This window comes from Ptiloglossa arizonensis, chromosome 8, assembly GCF_051014685.1.
Source record: "Ptiloglossa arizonensis isolate GNS036 chromosome 8, iyPtiAriz1_principal, whole genome shotgun sequence".
Lineage (NCBI taxonomy): Eukaryota > Metazoa > Arthropoda > Insecta > Hymenoptera > Colletidae > Ptiloglossa > Ptiloglossa arizonensis.
In genome coordinates, this window is record NC_135055.1 from 20148902 (window position 1) to 20171820 (window position 22919).

The 22919-nt window shown below is 52.0% G+C and overlaps 1 protein-coding gene across 1 annotated transcript in view; it reads right to left on the reverse strand.

The window, feature by feature from the left end:
* LOC143150368 (uncharacterized) overlaps positions 1-22919 on the reverse strand; it is a 311591-nt gene that overhangs the window by 54497 nt on the left and 234175 nt on the right. The window lies entirely within an intron of this gene.

A 22919-nucleotide genomic window follows, 5' to 3' on the forward strand; every position in this document is an offset into this window, starting at 1 on the left:
TTCAAACGCCGGGAACCGAGCGCACAGGCCGTATACCCGGGAATGTAAATTGCTCGCGTCTGCCTGAAGCCACGGAGCAATAAATCTCGACGGCGAAGACGCGACGATTGCCGTCTACCGAGGCGGGGGGATAAAGTCCCGAATCACGCACGAGGATTAAAGACCGTCGAGAAGTTCCCCGATGATCTATGCTTTTTTCCTTTTTCTTTTTCCCTTTTTTCTCTCCTCTTTCCTTTTTGCCTCGGACGAACGCGCTGTCTCGACGAGATCGACGTCCATCGATCACGCCCGCGCAATCCGTCGCGCGTTGTTTCTCGCGATAAAGAAACGCGATAAAGGACGCCTCGAACCGAGCGCGAAAACCTATTACGCGCGATCAACCGTTTCAACCTTTCGACGACTCGAGCCTCGCGACTACGACCGTTTCGCGTGGAATCGTGTCGTTGAAGAATTTATCAAAATCGATCGTTCGTTAATTCGCAAAATCTCCGTGTCCTGATACCACAAGGAAGGATGTAACTCTTCCGTGCGAGAATACGAATCGAAAATATGGTTTTCCAGAACAATTTTCTCCAAGATCGATCCCTACCGAGTACTCGTCTGGCGCGTCTGTCCATTGCTGGCCAATTCTACTTGCATCGAATGGAAACATCAAACGGACGCGAATTTTCCGACGAATTTTCCAAAACTCGTCTTCAACGTTCTCGATGTACTTTTCTGTGCAACGAGCGTATCGATTCTAACGCCAATTACCAGACACCCTGTACACCAGTCCACTGCAACTCGACCGAGACAACGGTGATCAACACCAGAGGTGAGAAGTATACAAGTGGCGGGTGTATTCCCGACCGTGAGGGTCGAATCGAGGGCTCGGTTCATCGAGAAGGAAACAATCGCGCCGAGATGGAAAATAATTTCACGGCGTTGGCTCGTTCAAGTACCGCGAGCTTCTTTTCCCAGTTTCTCGGTGAGAAACCATCGGCGTACATCGGATGGTTAATATCGCGGCCGGTTCCCTTCGTTACGGCGCCTCGTCACGAAGGGGGTGTCGGTTCCTCGATATGAAAACCGAAAATTACGAGCGACGGGAAAGTTCGAGCTTTATCTCGGATTTTAGCACATCGATCGTCAGATTGGCCCCACGAGCGGGCGGGGGACGACAGAGCTGGAAAGAGCTCTCCGTATTGCAAAAAATACGTGCAATTACCAACGACGACAACACCGCGCGACGGTTTTTACGGCCGACCGTCACGCCACACCGATATTATTATCAACCGTTCGTCTCTCTCTCTCTTACTTTTCCTTTCTTTCCTCTCGTTCCTTTTTCACTCGTTCGTCGAACGCGACTCGAAGGTTCGCGGCCTTGTAAATAATCGCTCACCGAACGGAGCAACCGCGAACGCGTCGAACATCGCGTTCGTTAACGATTCGAGGCGCCGCCGATCGCGGAAATTGACGTTGTCGACGTTCTGGTCTTTGATTATTCACTTCTCGTTGAAAACGTCGCGAAAAATATGCCCGCCTCGGTCAGAACGATGATTACACGGCCGCGTAAACGATCGTGCGTCACGCGAATTCGGCCTCGCTCGATACACGTTCGGCTCGTTGAGCTTCTTGCGTCGCGACGAGCGAGCTTCTTCCTGTCGTCGTCTCGTGGACGATCTCGACCGGAAACGTACCGAAAACGAGACGAAATTCTTTTTTCACACGAGATCGTCACCGATGGAAAAATCCACGAACGCTATTCGACAAGTTTATCGCGTTTCTTGCACGACTCTTGAATCGTTAACCGAGTTTAATTTATTCATTCCCTCAATAATTAGGTACGGAACACTGTGTATCGTTAATACACTGCCGCGTAAATTAAAGTGATTTCTCGATCGCGGTCGGTTTCCTAGACGCTCGAGTTGGCGGCTCTCAGCGATATGGGATAAGTTTCCACGAGATGGGAATTTCACCGACGAGAAAGTTACGAAGAATTTTTCCACGACGGTAGGGGAAAGACAGGGTCGGATAAATAAATAATAGAGTAACCGGCGGACCCGTTGGTAACCAGACACCGGTGTTTCGCGAAACGAAAATTGTTTCGCTGCAATCGGCCAAGGGAGTGTCTCGCGAGGCTGGTAGATACGAAGCGACTGGGATACATTGCGAGCGAGGGGAGGAAAAAAAAAAAAAAAAAAGAAGAGGTGTACGTTACCGCGAAATCATCCCGCGCCGCAGGACGGATGGTTTCCTCGTCCACCCCTCGGACGAACGCGCGCGGAGGGGGCGGTGGTGGCGGGAGGGGTCGATGCAGCGAGAAAAAAAAAATTTACTTTAGCCCTCGTTCCCGCGATGCGCTTAGCATATTCATGCCCCGGCTATCTGGAGTTTTCCGGTGTCTGACCACCGCCACACCGCCACCGCCTCCGCTACCGCCATCGCGCGATCCTCTACATATTCATAAACGAACCTGCGATGCACAGAGAGCGCGCGAGTTCTAAGGAGAGCGTGAATAAAACAAAAAAGAAAAAAGAAAAAGAAAGAAAGAGAGAAAAGAAGAAGATATCCTCCCGAGCGCAACCGAAGCGGAAACGAGATCTCCGAGGCTACGAATCGCCGCGCTCCCGCCCAATCGAATCGTAGTTAATTGTACGCTGTCAGCGGCGGTGAAATTTTTCGCAACGGCTCGCCGTGTTCGACCGGGGAACCCGCGAGCGAGCTGGTCCGCTTTGACGCGGTGAAAAATGTTGTTTCGTCGACTGGTAATCTCGTTCCCGCGTGTTCACGCGTCGCGAGGTTCCGCGATCCCGACTAGCTGCGGAAATTTACCAACGTTTTCGTGCCGCGATGGTCCCGAGGAGAATTCGAAAGATCGAGAGAGAGTAGAAGACGAGTACCTACTCGAACGTGGAATAGGGAAAAAGTGACGTCGGTTCGGTGAGTTTTCTCTCGATTTTCGAAAAACGTCGATTGAACGAGACGCACTCGGAAATTCGCTGTTCGATGTGTAACGTAAAACGAAGAACGCATAAAATGTACTAATTCCATTCCGAACGATTTGTCGTTGAAATCGTTCGGGGTTCGGCTCTCGTCGGAGCATTATTTAAATACCTCAATTCGTGAAATTCGATTCGTTGGAAATGTTCTATCGAAAATGGCTCGGCCGCGGTAAAATAAATATATTACTGTTTCCATCGGCGGGGAGAGAGAAAAAAAAAAAGAAAAAAAAAAAAAAAAATAGGGGACGCGTTCGTTCGTCGCGAGCATCCGTATCGAGTTTTGCGTCGCCTGTTTATATTCCGCGTTAATGGTAATAATAATACCACCGGCACCACGATGGTTGCTCGGAGCCAAGAATCCACTGAACGCTCGAACGAACGCACAACTGCGACTCGCCGATCGATACTCGCCGCGCGAAGCGTATTTGACCTCGATCGAAACCGAGAAGGGCGGTCAAGTGATACGTCCCGGTGCGTGGTCAGACGCGAGCGCAACCCGTTCAATTATATCTCCGATTACACGCTCGCTCGTCCCAAAGACATTCTTCTCTCTCTGATTTCGAGCTGCTGTTTGCACGCGCGAGCGGCGTTACACGAAAACGACAGTTTAGCGTTTCCAGCCGTATCCGGTGTCACGTATGATGCATATCGCGCCCCGGGGCCACGGCTGTGAGCGCGGAGAGCGCGGAGAGCGACGAGGACGACCGAGAACGAGACCGAAAGGCCGAGCGGAGTACAATGACTTAGATCGCGGTGTGCACGTACTGTTTCTTTTTTCTTTTTTTTTTATACCGAACGAAAACAATGCGCACCGAGCGTACACCCGCTGAACGTAACCTTTGCAACGGAGTTAATAAAGAGTAGACGAGAGGAAAAATAGAAATATACGCGAGCACGGTTTCGCTGCGTTTGTACATCCTCGACGTTCAACAATTTTCCATTTTCTCGTACACGATTTCACGATTTATATTCCACTCGATTCCTAAGAAACTTAGTCAAAATTAAAGGAACGAAACAAAGTAGACAAGAGTACGCTTCGGTACTTGTTCGACCCGAGCCTCTCGAGTCTAGCCATTGCGTACAACTTGAAAATTTACAATCCACTACGTTCCGCGAATCCTGTCGATCTACGGTACTCTCGCGAGACACTAGAGAAAAGAATCTAATCTTAATTTACCCGTTCGTTAGTCTTCTCTGAATGTATCGTACCGAGCCAATGGGCTATCGATTGCACAGTTCGGTACGTATCCTAGCCGCGAAGCGTCTGGTTGCAGAGACGCAGTGTCGCAGTGGAATCGTCGCGTCTATGGTCGGACCGAGGCACCCTGTCGCGCGCGCAATACGCGACAACTCGTCGAATATATCATTCCGCTCGATGTATCCGATCGTTGCGCTCGAACTTCGTTCCGTTTCCCGTGTTCCCCGTCCCCTGGCGCGTCCTCCCCGTGGACGAGCGTCGCGAATGAGGAAAAAAAAGAAAAAAAGAGAAGAGAAAAAAAAAATCGAAGCGTTTCCGCGCGTATTGAATTACCCTTGCCGGCGAGGGGTGGGTCGGGTACCACCGCAGCTGCATCCTTCACCCGCGAAATACACCTGGAGCCTTCAACAGGTACCGGCGTCGTCTACCTTCCACCCCTCCCGCCCCTTCGGCCCCGTTTCCATCGCGTAGACGCGTTCTCGCGCGTAAACGATCACTCGATCGAGCGAAAGGGAAACACGACGAGGCGATACCACCGAGGGGGATGAAATACGGAGATCCGGAACAAACGCGCGCGTCCTCGCGGCGAACGATTTCCGCGGAGAGTTTTATTGCCGGTAGAACCGAGAAAGTCTGGCAGCCGCACACGCCGAGAGTCGTTCCTCTACACCGTAGCTTTGCTACGAATCGCGCAGACTGCGCGCCGCATCTACGTGAATTCCACGGGAAAATATTATATTTCTTTGTGGGAAAAATCGGCGGGACTGTTGGACGATATTCGGCGATCGTGGTGAGCAGCGAGCGCGTGTTTAAACGTATCGCGAAAGATCGACGCGAGACGGGAAAATCATTGACTTCATCTGCAGCGGGGAGAGAAAAGAAAATATTGCACGATTCTTCGGGCTGTTTCGATACGTCGATCGCGGAGATCTGACCGAGAAAATCGTCGAGTTCACCACGTAGGTGAATAGCGAAATGAAAATTTTCCACGATTATACAGTGTTTCGATACTGAACGTTTTCATAGGGATTACCTCTGATTTTTAAAGCTATCACCCGGTGAAGACGTCGCGAAATTGTTGGATTTAAATTTAGCTTTTCAGCTCGGGCGTGAAGTCATCCGCGCGAGGGTAGAACCGCGCCAGGGAGAAACTCCCGGCCCCCGTGCGGCAACGAAGTTGTTCAACTATCGAAGTTAACGGACCACTTTCTTATTCGGTGATCCGTTGTTTCCCACTTTTCCGTTCCCGCAACTTTCGCGGCGGTTTAATCTTGGATGGCGGGTGCGCCGCGGGTCGTTAAAGTGGCTTCGCCGCGGTGCGCCCGTGCAAATTCATAATTCATAAGCTCGCGGCGCTTTCGCATTGAAATCGCCGCGGGAATACGCACCGTAACGATCTCCGATAATGGCGCGATTTAGATTGTTTCCTGACGAACCATCCCCGTTCGCCCGTATCGGGACTGGAATACGGTCTCGGTGCAACGACGAGACGGCAACTCGGAACGATCGGTGCTCTTCGACGCGGAGAAACCGTTTATAAAAAATACTACGCCCTTCGCGAGGAAACATCCCCCTTTTAGGGGTAATTGGCTACTTATTCTCCGGGACAGGACGCGGTGAAACGTCCCGATGCCTCGAGTACGTTGCAACGACGCTCTATTTGGAATCTTTTCCACCAGAAATTTCACGAATCGTGTCGCTAGAAATTAGCAAGAAACGACGGTGTGTCTTCGAGTAACCGAGCAACTTGCACTCGGAGAAGATTACTTTCGATTACTTACGGTGAAGATTACTATCTGCCCTCGTGTATTATTCGTTCAGAGACTCGGATTTAATCATAGGAAGGTAGCGTGCATTAACGGCTCGAATATTGTTCATTCTACGTTTAGAGTCGACTTTGAAGAGCTGCTTACGCGAATATTGTCTCTGTCTCCGCGATCTTCAGCTCGGAGTCTCTCTTCGCGGAACAGGGTCGTCGTTCTCGCTCGTTTCGCGAGTTTACGATCGTCTCGCGATCGATTCTCGAGAGCACGGACGATCGTAAAAAGAGACGATCTTCCTCGTATCGGCGCTGTTCGATCGAGAAGTCGAAATCGAATGGCTCTCCAGACGGATCGCGGAGGCTGGTTCGAAATCTGTCTCGTAAAGAGATTAACGGGAACACACCGTGCGCGAGGCACTCCGAACGCTCTCCCGAACGCGCATAATTCCACTCGGATGGAAAAATGAAATAAAAAAAATAATAAAAAAAAAGTGGGATTTCTACAAGTCCGAAACAATCGAGTGCAGGCTCGTCGAGCTGTCAAAGCCTGTGGCCGAGCGGGCTGCGAGCTGACGAGCGTCGTTTCGTAATTTCATAAAAAAAAAACGGGGCTCGCGAGCCCCGGTGTCGCTCGAGGACGAGGCCCGGTCGCCGGTGGCCATTCAGATTTTCAAATTCAACCGGACGGATTATGCAAAACGCGGCTGTGCCCGGCTGGAAAATTGATTCGATTGTTCCGCCAGCGGCAAACATAGACACGCGGACAGGAGCCGCGAGAATCGAGCTCAAGACACTTTAGCCGATGTTCCCTGGCGTTAATTTGTTCGCGACTCGATATTGGAAAATGTAACTCGATTATCGAGAACCCTGTCATCGGATGAACCTACCAACGGAGAACGAATTAACGCGTTGCAAGAATTCGTCGTCTAACGCAACGTGGAAGCGATCCCACGAAACGGGACAGGGTTGAAAATATCACACCCTCGACGACGTTTAATCGCAATATTTTACGCTCGCGAGAAACGCAACGAGCCGAGAAACGAGCATTTCTTTTCCGTGAGGAAACGAGACACTTTGGAAACTTACACGAATAAAAAATGTACAAGATACCTCGTCGATACAAAAGAAAATTAAATACTCTGTATTTTCAATCGCGGTACTTTGTCCGTGAAAAAATGTAAAATGTATCCGAACGTTCTACGGGTCTACGATTACGCGAGCCACTGCACCAAAGAACAAATTAATCGGCTGCGAGTCTTTTTACAACGTACCGGGTAAAGGTACGATTCGAGCAGCCCTCCCCTAACCGGTGCGTCGGGGTTCGGTAAATCCTCTGTCCTCTTTTTCACCCCCGGCCGTCCCTCGCCGGCCTTGTACAGCGCGTGTTCCCTTGCATTCTGATTCCGACCCGCATTCGCTATTCTTTTTGCCCGGTCGCCGCTAATGGTTTAATCACGATGCAATTACGTTCGCGTTTCATTCGCTCAACGGGTCAGGTTGTCGGCTTCCGAACCACGCGCGCGAGTTTAATTCGTTCCGCAACCGAGAACGATTCGACGAGCTAATTCACCGAGTTATTTCTTCGCGGCGACGCAGCAACCACCCCCACCCCACCGGTCTCGGCCCCGGGGGGTGGTGAGACGCGAAAAAACGCGATTCGTGCTCCGAAAAATCCTTTCCCCGCGAGACGACGACACGCGCCATCGGGACGCGCGCCTCGAAAGAAAAACGACGAAAAAATAAAATAAAACGAACACAGGTACACGATTTCCCACCCCTGACGGGTGCGTTTTTCATCCCCTCCCGGTAACACGACCCTGTTCGCGGTTTCTCCTTTTCTCCCGGTCTGCGCTGGAATTTTTTTCAATGCTCACCGCGACCGGATCTCGTTAATTAATAGTACACCGAACGCGCGACGAGCTACGCGACATAATTGGCCGCGAAACGACGCGGCGGGGATCGAGGTCGAGGATTCCTCGGTTCGGAAGACGGACAGAGACACCGAGACCAGACGTTGCGAGTTTCTAACGGTTGAATTCTCTGCCGGTGGAATTTTCTTCTTTTTTCTTCCGTTTCGCTCCGCGACTGCCGGCGAGTTAATTTTCCACGGGATTTCTCCGCGACGATACGGTTCGCGCGATTTCCACGCGACGTTCAAGAGGACAGAGATAGATAGATAGATAGAGATATATATACATGTAGAGAGAGAGAGAGAGTTGTTTCAAACGCGATAATTCACGAGCGTTCGAGCGAAAGACGCGCGACTTGAATCGACGCTCGCGGGCAGCGATACGCGTTATCGGTGCGGTAACGTCAACGCGTGCGCGGCCTCGCTCGATGAAATTTACACCGGTGTCCCTATAAATTTATACACGTTGCGCGGCCCAGCCGTTAATTTCCCAGCTCGTAAACCACCGGGCAAACCAGCCGGCGCGGTGGCGTGTTACCGTTTCACCCGGGGACTTCTTAAAACAAGTTCCGCGGCTGTACGTGGCTGGCTAGGGTGGTTTCCAACCCTTCGGAGAAAGGGTTGCAAAACATCCGCTCGAGTTTTCAAGGACGTTGAACACGCGGCCGCCTCGCGAACGGCCACCCGGGATGAATGTTTTCGGGAAGGTGGAGAGATCTCCCGGGGTACGTCCGGGGCACGCAACACGGCTCGCGACGATTAATATTAATCCGGGACGGTGAGCAACATTAATATCAATGTGGAAAATGGCAGCGACCGTGGAAAACCCCGCGAAGGGAACACCGAGTGTCTGGAGATCGCGCGCCAGACCTCTTGATAAAGACGTAAATGCTAACTTTGAGTAATTAGAATCTTCGCGTAACGGGGTAACCTGCCCTCGAAGGTAGATCGTCGTTTCGCGAATAGTAAGAAAATGCTAATTTCTTACTATTCGAGCAATTGGAAGCTAAAGCAATTGGAGCATTCGAGCAACTTGCACTCGAAGGTGGATCGTCGCTCCGTGAACAGTGCTCGTTATTTTTTGCGTACATCCATAAGTACGTTCTATGTCATATTCGCATTCAGTTCCGACTCTGGGAAGCTTACACCGCGAACACGGTTTTCTTCCCTCCGCTATTTCCAGCTCGGGATTGTCCCTCTGCGGAACAACATCGTCGTTCTTAGGGTCGTGATTGATTCTCGAGAACACGGCCGACGATAAAACGGGGGCGACGGGTCGTCGATCTTCCTCGATCGAAGCGTCAAAATCGAATCGAATCGGTCGCAATCTCTCGTAAACGGACGAACGGGAACTCGAGACATTAATATTAATCTATCGGGCGATGAGCAACATTAATATCGATATGGAGATCGGGGGAGAACCAGCGGGAACGAGGACCGACCGGGCTCGTGTCGGCAGCCGAGACCTCCCGATAAAGGCGAAAATGGTAATTTCGGTCCCGTGTACTCGAAAATAACGCCGATGTACCGGCGTGCTCAAGTTGCACGCCGTGCTCCGAAAAAAGAAAGAACGAAACGAGCAGGAGGACCCCTTTACGTTGGCTTCCGTGTGCAAAATATGCTCGCTCGGCGAGAGGGGGCCTGGAGGGTGGGGGTGGGGGCAGCGTTGATAGATTTTTATGCTCGAATTGCATCCACCTCTCGCGGTCTCGTTTCTTCGAACGAAAGTTTCGGTAACCTCGCCCTTCGGGAATTTTACGGGGGGTTGAAAAGGGGGAGGAAACGTTAAAGTATCGCCCAGCGCCGGGTGCGTTGCATAAATTGATCCATCGCGGTGTTTCTTTATGGAGATTCGTACTCTGCCAGAAAATAGGAAACCGAGGTGAATGTCGAGAAACTTTCTCTCTCTCTCTCTCTTTCTCTCTCGTTTTCGTTTAATCTCGATCAGTCGAATTAATCGCGCGAAAAGGCGTTTCGGTAGTTCCCCCTGAACCACGATCACGATTAGCTAATAACTCGGTGTTGTACACGGCCAATCTCGAGTTCCAGTCTCCATTTTCGAGTTTTCAACAATACATTATTCCGTTCGGATATTTTTTTCGCACCGAGTCTACTAGCAAACTTTTTTCGCGGTCAACGACAACGCAGCGAAAAATGACCATAGTCTACTTACACTATTTCTTTTCTTTTTTTTTAACTCGAATTCTTTGCGCCCCAAAAACTGTTCGAGAGGCCCGCGAAAAACGAGCAGAGACTCGTCCACCGCTGGAACAAATTAATACGGAAAGTTTCCCGACCGTAACGCTCCGAAGAAGCATTCGCGAGCATACTTTCGACCATTTTATCGAGTGGAATTTCCTAACGGACTCGAAACTAATATCCTTTCATTTGCTTACACTCTCCAGAAGCCATCCATCAGCTCCCAACTCGAACATAATACATTCCAGCTAAGCCATGCCCCTATATTAATTTATCCCAAGAGTAGCCAGTACATCGCGAGAGAAGATCGAACAGCATCCTCGACTACGTGTACCCCTGGTACGCTTCTCTCGGCTAACTTTGAAGCAAACGCTTTGGCTGCGAGTCTAGTGGCTCGGGTTTTGCGCAGCCATAATCGACTCTAACTTGCCAACGGATACCGTGCTTCCTGTAACAATTTCGCGCGTACAAACGGTCGGAGAGATTCCGTTTTTTTTCGCAAATCCGAGCCAGCGAACCAGCTTCGCTCCGACATTGATTTTCGCAGCTTCGTTCGAGACGCTTCCAAAACCTCGATCTCTCGCGCGCCATTCGTCGAATATCGTTCGCGAGCTTCCCGGAAAATATTTCGAAAAAAATTTCCGTTTCCTTTCGACGAGATCCGAGACGATCGGTACTCTCGCCGATGAAGCGTTTTTCCCCGCCCCAAGGGCGGGAGGACCTCCCGTTAATTTTGCAACATTATTAATTTCGCAAGATGCTGTAGGGCGTCTGGGAGTACTCCGAGTCGACGGAGGCGTATCGTACGATTTCGTCGAGACGCGAGCCAGCGCGCGCACCAACTCCGCGAGTTTGTTTTGTTTTCATTAGCGAGAGCTGTTTACTCGCGCGACAAGCCCGAGACAGGTCGTTAGATCCGCTCGATACTCCAGGAGGCCGCGTTACACGCCTCGACGGACGCTCTCCGCCGCCCAAAGAGCCCGGGGAATTCGGTGAAAAATGGCGAACCGAATACGTGCCGCGTATTCGCCCAGAGTGAAAAAGAAAGAACGGTACTCGCTCGCCGGCTCCGAGCGTTATCGCTCGATCTCCTCTCCGGAGGCGAGAATCTGTTGCGAAGGTAATCTGAAAAATTACGATTTTATTCATGAGCCCTATCCGAGTCGATCTACGCGAAAAGAGAAGAAAAGCGGAAGAGTATCGCGGGACGCGACGATTCAATCGCGCAGCTCCTTTTCTTCGGATGAAATTTCCACGGGGGACGAACGCCCGGCTCCTCGAGGAGCGTTCTTTCTCCTCCGCCGGGGCCGACGATTTATTTCGCTCCGAAGCCGGGCGTCGATGATTCGTCTGATCCGCGCCCCGCGTTTTACGCGACCCGACCGAATCGGATTTTCCTGTTCGGAGCTCGGCCGGTTAAACGAAACCGATTCGGTGAAAGCGATCCGCGTAATTGATTTTTTTTTTACCCCCGCTGCGAAAGGAGACGACGAGAATTTTTCGAAACTCGAATAAAGCGTTACCATCGGCGCGCGACGAGAAAGAAACGCGTCTCGGTCGCGAGACGATCTTTGGATGGATTCGAAATACGAACGAAAGAAATTATCGGGTGTAAAAAAAACCGTGGAGAGTGTATACACTTTGAAAAATATTTCGAGCAATTTTCGCGAAATTTTCTCAACAAAAACTACAAGCACCGTCCACTGTTCCAGGCGAAAGTAAGAAAAAGATTCGATGATCCGAAGGTTGTCTCCGTTAAAGAGAAATACTCTCCCCGGTTTGCTCGTGTTCGGGCGTCCATTCGGCGTTCTCCCTCGGGGACGCGAGGATCGAGTTATCCCTGACAAAATACGAAAATTCTATTTGAAATTTTACGATAGAATCCGGACAATTTATCATCTCGCGGGCGCGAAGAAACCGAAAACGAGGAAAAAAGCCGAGCTCCGCCGCCTCCACCGCCTCCGCTCGCCCCGATCGCTCCGAGCCAATAGAAACTGTACGAAACGTTCTCTTGTTTTCCGCTTCCAGCCGTCCGGGGGTGACGGGGGGTGGAGGGAGAGCTCGGCGTTCCGCAGAGGCAGGAAAAGAAACGCCTCGCCCGGCGGCGTGAATGTTTAAACGGGGCGCAGTTAGCGACCAGAGAAGTACAAATGGCTAGCGCCTACGTCCATCGATTATTCACGCAGGGTCACGTTAAATATGTACGGTTTCATGGGGATCGTGCAGCCGGGGCTGGCTTCTTCGTTCGAGGGCGCGTTTCCCACTGTCTCTGCCGCTACGCGTCTTTCCCAACCCCCTGACCTCCCCTGGAACGAGGGACAACACTTGCACGGGGAATCGACGAATTAAAGAAGACGACCTTGACTCCACTGACCCAGATTGGGGTCGAGTGCTGCACACGGGGGGACGTGCCACCAATTCGACCCCCTCCTGTGTGTGTTCTTTTCGCGGCGTCGAGTGGCCCTGGAGATACTACGAGTTTCGGCTTCGGTTACGACAAAAGCCAAATTACTAAGGAAATATTGACGTCCGCAACGTTAGGGCGATCCTCTCGGTGTTTCCCTGTCCCTAAACGAGCCAGCAAACACACATTCTTCGGGCGATTCGCCGAGACGCGGAACTAATAGACGGGGAACGAAATTGTAAAACGTTCAAGTGTGTAAATAAATTCCTATAGTTGGAAAAAGATTGGATTTCTTTTCTTTCTTATCGCCCTTCTTACATTTAGAGTGAAAACTTGACTATTAGATATCTGTCGAACCGAAGTCTGGACGGACGGAGCGCCAAATTACGAAAGCTTCGATCGGAGCTTCTTACACCTACACGAAGAATCGGTCTTATTTCTCAACCCTTCCCGCGTGAACAAAATGGAAGACGATTCGTATTATTGATTATGAAAAATTCTCCTCGTGTTCTGGCTATTCGATTACCGGCGAAAGTCTCGTCCTCGAGGAGTTATCGCTGAGATGGGCGACGCGATCGAATATTCGTTAAAAGAATCCAAGTAATCCGGGACTTAATCTCCCCGAGTTCCGCGTTAATTTATCGGCGTATCGCGCGGCGCTGCCGTAAACGAATTCCCGTGATTTAGGAATGCAGGCAAAAATGGGACGGCGAGCGGGCACGGAACGAGGACGGGGCTCGTGACGACCGTATAACCGGCGTTTCCCGCACGAAATCCGCCCTTAAATCGCGCGCGTGACTTTATCCAACCGGCGTAGGGCAGTTTCCCCAGAAGGAGGGCCCCGGGTGCTTTGTCGGCCGCGAAAGACGAGGCGGCCGCTTCTTCCCCGTGTGCCATCAGTCCTCCACAAATCTTCTTGATTTCACCTACGCGGCTCGGAGCTGTCCGTGCGCGACGCGTCTCTGCGTTGTAAACGCGCCACCCGATTGTCGCGGATGCCCCGAGATGTACCCTAACGAGTCCCTCTTAACTGCGCGACAGGGATTACGTGAAATATCGCGCGCGCTTCTTCCGTTGCATAACTCAACCCGTGTACCCTGTGCCTGCCCCCAGAGATACCTTACCCGGATTAACGATAACGAATATCATCGTCGCTACGAACTTACGAAATTTCCGAGGGAAAGTCGCTACGCGATTAGTTTAATTTCCGTCGAGAGTCGAGGCACTTGGTTCGACGATGGTCTTCAATTTCGAGTACGTGTTCGAGCCGTTCGAAGTCGCGCGGATTCAAAGATTCCGAACGTGGACCGTGCACTCGGAGATATTTATCGTTGGGTAACTCGAGACAGCGGAAAGTCTGATTTTATCGGGTATTTTTAACGAAAATGATACCGTCGTTGGAACAACGAGTAGAAACAATTCCAGCCGGTTAATTTACGCGGGAAACCTTAAACTCGCGAAATACGGGACCGTGCGATAATTGTAACGCCCAGTGTATACAAATTAGTCGGTACAAATATTGGTGTAAATTATGCGTGTTCGAGCGTTTCGCCTCGTATCGCGAAATATTAATCGTTCGATAAATCGCGACACACGGGCCGCGGAAACGCGAGAACAATTTCGAATCGAGTGGTCGCAGCCGATACTTTGGAAGAACGGAAGGGCCCACTTGTGTTTCGTGTTTTATATCCTCCGAGCCTCGATATCCCGGCGGAGCGTTATTTCGTCGCGAGTAGCAACTCGATCTCGTAAATTTCCGCGTAACGTCTCTCTCTGTCTCTCTTTCTCTTTCTCGGTTTCTCTCGGCGCGTTACGAAGTTGGTCCGATAGACTCGCTCGGCGGAAACGAGCCAACTTGGAACGTTAGGCTTACGAACGAACCAACCTCGCCGCGCGAAATACGAGAATGCGAAGATCTTTAACCCGTCGGGAGAGACGGTTGTCCGTGGATGTCTGGAGCACCGGAGAACCTCGGGTCGCGCGGTTCTCGACAAAGAGCGTGTTTAGCTCGCGTTTATTGTGCCCGAATCCGTCTCTCCCGCGCGTAAACGCAGAAATCTTAAACGTTTATATCAGCCTCGGGGGAGGGCGTGACGGGACGGTTGAATGGCCAATGGGGAGGGTCGAGGGGGTGGTTGTCGGGGAGATAGAGTACTCGAGATTTGCAGCTTCTCCGGCTGCGAATTATACGCGAGGGTAGATCCCTTTGGGCAGATAGCTGCGACAAATTTCAAGAAAAATATGTCCTCCCCGCGCTGTCCCGCGGCCACCCCCGCTGTCAAGTCCACCCTATGCAGCCGCGACGACCCCTCCGTCGGCCCCCGAGACTCCTCTCGTATCCGCCTCGTGGACGCGCCGTTTACCCGGGCCCCGAACCTTGATGAGAAAAATATCTAAACGTAGATCAAGTTCGCGCAACTGTCTCGTTAAGCTGCCAAGAACGCTCCGGATACCGGCATTACCGGCCCATCGGGAAGTCGAGTCACCCGAAGGGTGATCCTCGTCCACGTTCGACAGGGGGGCGAAAAATAACCGAGCACGTGGAACGAGTATTGTAAACTTTAAAGGCGAACGGAGCGAGACCCGGATCTCGAAAGCGTTTCGCCACGCTCGAGGAGAAAGGTTTCGACCGTTCAAGGTCACCGGTGGACTACCCCCTCCGCTCGAGGTCGCGTCTCCGACGAAATTGCGCCAACTCCGGTAACAAAAGTGACCCAAGCATTGACCCGGAGGACCCTCGACTCCGCTCGAGAGCCTACCAGAGTCGAAAGTATTTCACCGTGGAAAAGACGAGAGACTTTGGCCGTTCAAGGTCACTCGTGCGCTACCCTCTCCATCGTTCTCGTCTCGAGAGGAAAGATCTCGAGTTTTCCCCCTCGACGCGAACGCGTTCCAACTCTCGACAAAATCTGGTAAATCGTAACGAAACGAAAGAGTTTCGGCCCCGTTGGACAAATTTCACCGTTCAAGGTCACCCGTGTACCGTCCCCTCCACCGTTCTCGAAGACAAACGTCTCGATTCGCAACGAGATCGAACAAGTCCCGAGTAGACGATCGAAGAGCGAGGTCGGGATCCTCGTTAGTCGCGAGACATCGATGCCGCGTGCCCGCGCGAAAACTAATAAGTGTCTCGTACGACCATAACTCTTAATAAACGGGGCAAGCAGCGCCACCTAATGGTATTTCGCGAGTTCCCGACTCGCGAGAGTGCACTTTCGTGTTCCGTCGGGGAAAAGACCGGCCGCGTGTATACGGCCAACTCTCTGGATGCAATTTACCCGTCTCAGACGGACGGGCGTGTTGCGCCCTTTCTTCGAAGAACGTCTACCGACCCGATGAGCTCGTAACGTCTCGCCGAAAGTCGTCCACGTCCGTCTCGGCGCACGAGTGCGCCGATTCCTCGCGAGTCGTCGCCAGGTGAGATTTATCATCGGTCGTTAAAACCACACTTTCCGCGTTTTTCTTCCGTCTCCGTTCGTCCGGGTAGGTTTGCAACAGCTGGCCGGCAACTCGTTCTCCGTTTACGGGGAAAAAGGGGTCAAGAACGCCGAGAAAGAAGGATAGCGAGCCCACGATTTCTTCGAGACTTCGATGAATACGGGAGCGGGTACCGTAAACGTTTGCAGAGAAATATTAGGCGGAGGAACCGAGTGCTTTGAGATACGAGTCGGTGAAAGACACCCGGTAACTCGACGAAATGCTCTCCTACTCTACGAGATTACGCCATCGCTTCGTCTTCCGCTTCAACGTCGTATAATAAAATCTAGCCATCCGATTCGACATCGGTTCGCGTATTCGTCGATCTCGTCTCGCGTTGTCAACGTCGACGGTTGAATATCCCGGGCAAAAATCTGTACCAGGCCCACTTTCGAACACCGGTTTATCGCTCTTCCCGCGTTTCAAACGACCTCGCTCTCCATCCAACCCGGCGCTGTATACGGACTGCTTATTCGTCGTTTGTTTTTCCAAATTACGCCCGTGAATAATTCATGCCGGCTGGCGCGTATGAATTTATATTAAAACCCTCCACTGGCCCGCCTAATTTCAATGTTGCTTACTATGCAGCATCGTTGCGGCCCCCGGTGTCGGTGTGTGCGTGCTCGCGGCTCTCGCTAGCCGGGAAAACGCTCGCGAAAGGATTATTTACGATTCGCCCGTTGCCCCCCGGTCCGGCGACGAACGAATTTAAACCGTTCGAAGGTTCTCGGTCCCGAGGCTGGACGAATGCCGGAGGTGTTCTCGATTCCGGGCGCACGAGAGCCCGAAATTCCCGTGGAATTTCTTCGCGGCGGGTCCCGTGGAATTTTTACGTCGATGGAGAGTAGTCGCCCTCTTCTTAATACGGCCACGCTCGGGACTGTACATCATCCGTCGACACTTATTGACTCTTGGAGACTCCCGATTGAAAAGTAGGCGCGTCCGTGCCATTTATTATTCGACGAAACTGCCGAGCGTGGAGCGCCGGGCACGCGCCCAGCGCGAAAGGTCCACCCTTCGCGGAGTTCGCCGCGAAAGGGGATGAAAAATTGTTGGAAATTTCGGCAACGGGCCGTCCTACCCCTCCGCTTAATAAAGGCTGTTCCGCGATGACTCTACGCCGGGGTGGGGGAGGAAAAAATACACTTTCGACCGGACCCCGCCGCGCGGACAAATTGCGTTATAAGGTTGACGTATCCGCGCGGCACGCGGAGCTACGCCGAGTGACGACGTTGATTTGTCGACGCGTTTCAATTATCGACCCGGTATACGGCTACGTTTTCGTCGTTAATCGCTCCTCGAGTGCCTCCGGTAATTATCGAGCGGCCAGGCTCGCGTTATGAACGCTGAACCCGAAACCGGGAGAAACGGGTGTCGATTATTCCTACTCGTGGTTCCCCGGAGGGACGATTCCAAAGATGTTTCGGGAATTGAACAAAGTACCTTTTCAAGAGCCGAAGAGGCAACGTACAGGTGGCTTGTAAACGTCCGGTCGTCGAGAGGATAGAGATCTTCGATTAGCAGGATAATTCGTCGCTATTTTTTATTTTATACGTTGGTCCTGGTATCGACCACTTTCGCAAGGCAATGTACTAATGTACACGTAACAAAGCGAGGAATAGAAATACAACCGTTTCGAAGAATATCGCAATGAATAACATTCTAAAGGTACTTCTCAGCGCTTTAAGTACAACCCCGTTATCGTAGTGACTCGTAAACATCCACACGAAGAAAACTTTGTTACGTTACGTCCCATCGGACACTAGAAGATCGTTACATATATAGAACCTGCTGCTTGGTAAATAACAACGCGAACGCGTCGATTACTTCCAAGACACCATAGTCCTCCGTTCACGTGACTCGCGCCTTTCTCGAATATCGTAACACGAATTTCCAATCGAATTCGACGCACACCATAGATCAAAACTCTCCCTCTTCCGGAAAGAAGTCGGTGATCGTGGTGAATTCTTCGAGACTGTTCCCGTGCAGCTCCATCTGGCCGGAAAGTAATTAAACGAGGCATCCTCGCGTCGTTGTCGGCGTCGCGACGCGTGTTTGCACGTGCACGACCGCGTGCAATCTGCTCTCGTTCTTCGGCAAATATTCACCGTTGCCGCAAAGCCGCCTAATTTGCGTTACAATCCGTTTGTTTACAACGCGCCGCGCGGGCGGCCAACTCGCGCGGAAGCCACTCTCGAGTACGAGCGGCGAAGATCAGAAACGCTCGCGCGTTCTCGTCTTTGAAGTTCGAGCAGCGGGGCATCTCGCGCGTTGTTGTCTCAAAACCCGCTCCCGGGATTAAGCCCCGATTCGTATATTAGGCACGTACACACGCGTGTAAAACAACCGACGGGAGACGCGAAGCGACTGTCGCGCGGAACGCTCTCGTGGCGCGGATTAAGCGCGGAACGGAGCAGAGAGGGAGGGGCGGGGTCTCGCGGAAAGTGTCGTAAATTGTCTCCCGGCAGACTAAACGAGGATACGCGTGCTTCGGCCTCCGAGGCTAAATGATAATTTCAGCTCGCGGCTCTCCCAGACGAGAGGGACGCGAAACGAATGGCGACGCGGAGGAAAGAGGCTGGTTCGAGCTCGGAGATAAATCGCGTCGACCGGCTTGCGTTTCGTTCGAACCTCGTTCGAATAATCGTTCGAACCGATTATTATTTTTTCCCCCCTTTCGCGATAAGGTTTCAAAATTCTTTTATTCGACGGAAATTCCTGGGTACGCGTTTTGGGTAACTACGTATATTGGGATAGACCGGGGTAAACAACGGCGTCCGTATATTTTAATAAAGTGGATGACAGCGTAATACAAGGTGCGCGGTTTTAACAAAGTAAATTGCACTATGGGTAATTACCTTCCACCCTCCGTGCACCCTCGAGATTCGCTCCTCCGGACTCGTTCATTCGCAGCCGGAATCTCCGTACTTCGTTCGCGCGCGTACTCGTCGACACTCTCGATACTCGATTCACAACCGACTCGCACGTCGAAAGTTGCACAGATACCCGAACGTGTTTTCACAGTCGCTCGTGAACGCGAGCTTCCCGAATCCAAAGCATTGTTCCCCTCGAAAGCGGAACAGCGCCTAAAATCGCGTCCGACGCACTCGACGCTTCGCAGCTCGCACGTATCCCATGTGATTTTTCCAGCTCGTCGCCAAGGAGAGCTTCCGCGAACCCGAAAGCATTGTTCCGCGGGAAAACGAGAAGACGCTTAAAATCGCTCGTTCGCGACACTCGGTTCGGCTCGCGCATTCTTTGCGCGAGTATCCCACCGCGCTGGTTTTCACGGTCTCTCGTCGTGGTTTCCAAACGCTCTCAAAGCATTATTCGGTGGAAAACGTTCGCAAATGACGATCCGAGAAAGAGAGAGAGGGAGAGGGGAGAGGTGCAACGGTTACGAGCGGCGTCATCCGGCTCTCGAAGACTCTCGGAGCGACGACGAATAAATTGCACGCGTCCGAACTGGCTCCGTGAGGAAGAGGCGACGGAGAGGTGGCCGGGTCGTCTGCGCGAGGCAAACAAGAGCAAGAGGCTTAAGGTGTCTACCGAATAATAGGCGGAGGGCCCCCTCCTGCCCCCAGATGGTGACGTTTCTTCTAGAAAATTCAATGGCCGCCGACTCTTACTTTCGCGCGGGTCGTTAGCCCCTCTGGGCGGGTTATCAAAAGAGGTTCGGGCGGACGCGGTTAGGTTTCCATAGAAGAGACGAGCAACCCGCTGGGGGGTAGAGGGGAGGGAGAGACACCTTGAGAGAGACCCCCGCCGACGGAGCCGGAAGTTGCTGGCAGACTGATTCTGTCCGGATTAAGGGACTTCGACGCCCAGTTCAAAGTTCGGTTCCCGGCTTATTATATAGGATCGCGATGGGTGGATAAAAGGGGGGGAGGGTGCGACCGGTCGAAACGGGTAGGGGGGGACTCTCCGCAGCGTGCAAAATGGAAACGCCCGGGAACGGGGATTCCGAGATAATTAATTCCAGCTAATTGTTCGCGGACCGCGGAGAATAGCCAAGTGGCTGACTTTTAACGACGGGGGCAACGTATAATAATCTTCTCCGACGCCCTGGAACCTCTCGACCGATCCGACGGATTCGCCGGGAGGAGTGGTCGGAGGTACGAAGCGGAAAGAGAGGAAAAAAGAACGCTTCGGGGGACAAGTTGCCGAGGAGCGCGAATCCGTCGGGCCGCGAGGAAAGTTTATCGCGCGGCATCGCACGAAGGCTGCGAACGACGCTCTCATAAATTTCGGCGCGGCCGCGCCGGTTCGGCCCGCGCGGAATAATAATTTTCACCGTCTAATTACCGACGATTACCCGGGAGCCGTCGATAAGATCGCCGCCGGTTCGAACGAAGAGTTTCGCCGAACGCGTTATCGCGCCGGGCGAAAAACGGTTCCGCGAAAATCGATGCGGCTGTGGCGGCGGACGGCGCCAATTTTCGGAGGGAACGTCGGCGAGCGTTGCAATCTCCGCGTCGCGAGCGCAGGGGACACGAGCGAAATCTACCGACACGGACCGAGAACCTGACCCTCGGGAAAATATTGCAAAACCGTGTTCTAGAGAACGGAGATCAATTGGATTTCGAGAAGCTGTGTCGAAACTCGGGAGCTCGAGATCGAGGAGATGTACTGTGACGAATCGAGAAGATTACCTTTGAAAAAAAAATTACAAAATCGTGCGCTAGGGAACGGAGACGAATTGGATTTCGAGAAGCTGTCTCGAAACTCGCGAGCTCGAGATCGAGGAAATGTACTGTGACGAATTGAGAAGTTTGCATTTGAAAAAAAATTACAAAACCGTGCGCTAGAAAACGGAGACGAATTGGGTTTCGAGAAGCTGTAGGAACTCGCGAGCTCGAGATCGAAGAGATGTACTGTGACGAATCGAGAAGTTTACCTTTGGAAAGAAATTGTAATCCATTGCTTGAACGACGAGGAGGAATGGAGGATATCGAGAAGGAAACGTACTGTACCGAATTGAGGAGTTGACCACCTGGCGAATTTCTGCGTGGCCGGTGAAAGCGAATCGAATCGGAGGAGATGACCGTATTCGCAAAGTCCGTATCGAAAAGAAGTACTGTACCGAACGAAGAATTCGACTTGCGATAGAATCTTTCCATCTCGTCGTCGGTGGTCGATTTCGGAGCAGGCGACGTCTTCGCTAACGGACGACTGTACGCGAACTGACGCGAAAGGTCGACCGTCGTGTTTACTCGCTACGCTTCGAACGCAAGTGCTCCTACTTCGGCCGACTCGACCGTAAGTCTCCGCGAATGCCGCGTAAAGTTGCAAAGGCTCGAATATCGATCCTTGGAAACCGAGAGTAACGTAGAATGACCCACCGTGTGTAATAAAAAAAAAAAAAAAACGGTGACCAGAGACTCAGGTCGTCATTGATACGTTATCTTCAGCGATTCTTACCCCCCGTGATAATCTCGCGGGCGTATAGATCCACGTGGTACTCGAGGCGTTAAAGCGCGAGGCGAGAGAGGACCGTTGTTCCGTTAATTTAAAATAACGAGGAGTCAATAGCACGCGATCGTGTTCGCGATCCAATCTTCGATCGCACGGGGTAGCGAAGTTTGCGTGAGAAAAGGCTGTAACGCGAAAACAAGGTCCTGGCGAGCACACGTCCCTGTATAATTTTTCCATTGCTCTCGCGTTCCAAGACCATCTCTCCAAGAGTAATGCTTTCCACACGGTCGAGGCAAGTGCTCTCCGCGGTCGAATCCTAAGTCACCGTCCTATCGCGCGTTCCCGACACATCGGGTATCAACTACCTCCTCCGTGAAACGCAACGCGACGAAGAATCGACGCCACCTTTCTATATCCTATCCACCGTTGTAACTCGAAGCTGTCAAAAAACGAGCCAACTTCCCTGGCTCCGTCGCCCGCGGTAAAACCGAGTAAAACACTGGAATCGAGCGAATCCCCAAAGGCGACACCCGCTACCGCGCATAAACTCGGCTGTCTCCGCATCGAGACCACTTCGATGTCCCGACCACGTACGCGCCGGGACAGTACACACGTGGCGCGGCTGTGAAAGCGGACAAGCTCGCATCAAAGATGCACAAGATCCTCCTTCGACGGGAGGTGACGACGCGGTCTGCCAGACATTTCCACGTGTGGCTCGGCTCAGTGTTTCTCAAACCTTTCCGTCCAGAGATCACCTCCAACGGAGCGGATAATCGAGTTTGCACCTCGCGTGACACACCGTCCGACCGAAATTTCGCCTAACTACGTTGTAAAATTGATGGAGCAACTTTACGGTTTTACCTAGCCCCGTGTGCAGAGTCCAACGAAACAGTCCACCGAAAATTAGATTCGCAACGAGAAGCTTTCCGATAACGTCGGTTCGCGGAAGAACGTTAGCTCGAACGTTCGAGTCGCGTTCCGAGAACTTTCGGGCCGCTTCTGAGCGCAAGGAACTGTTTACGTACAAATTCTCGAGAAAATTAATCACGGTCGGGTGTGTCGGTCTCTTCGAGGACACCGAAGGCCAGCTTGGGAGAAGTAGAAGGTAATAAACGCGTTCGTTGGAAATTAAATTCGCAGCACGATACTTTCTCGCAACATTCGTTGTCAAAAAAAAAAAAGAAAAAAGAAAAAGCAAAAGGGAGTCGCGAGTCTAATTACCTCCAGTTACCTAGCGTCCTCTCGAACCGTTTGCCCGCGAATCTTCGAGAAAATGAACCGACTCGTTTCGGGGCGTTGGCTTGTCCGCTTTGAGAAAGACTGGCTCGGACGAAAGGAGAGAAGGGGGACGGACCGGACGAAAAACGAAGGGTGGAAGTCGAATTTCCGTGATGTCTGGTTCGACAATGCTACACCTGAACTAAACGGCTGTTCATTGAATAGCCCCACAGGCCGAGACCCGATAAACCGACTCGTCGTGCCCCCTGGTTGCTCGTAAACCGTCATCGCCTCGGCCGACTCACCCCCTGTCGTTATTCTTGCGCCCCGTTCATCGTGTCTTCTCGATAATT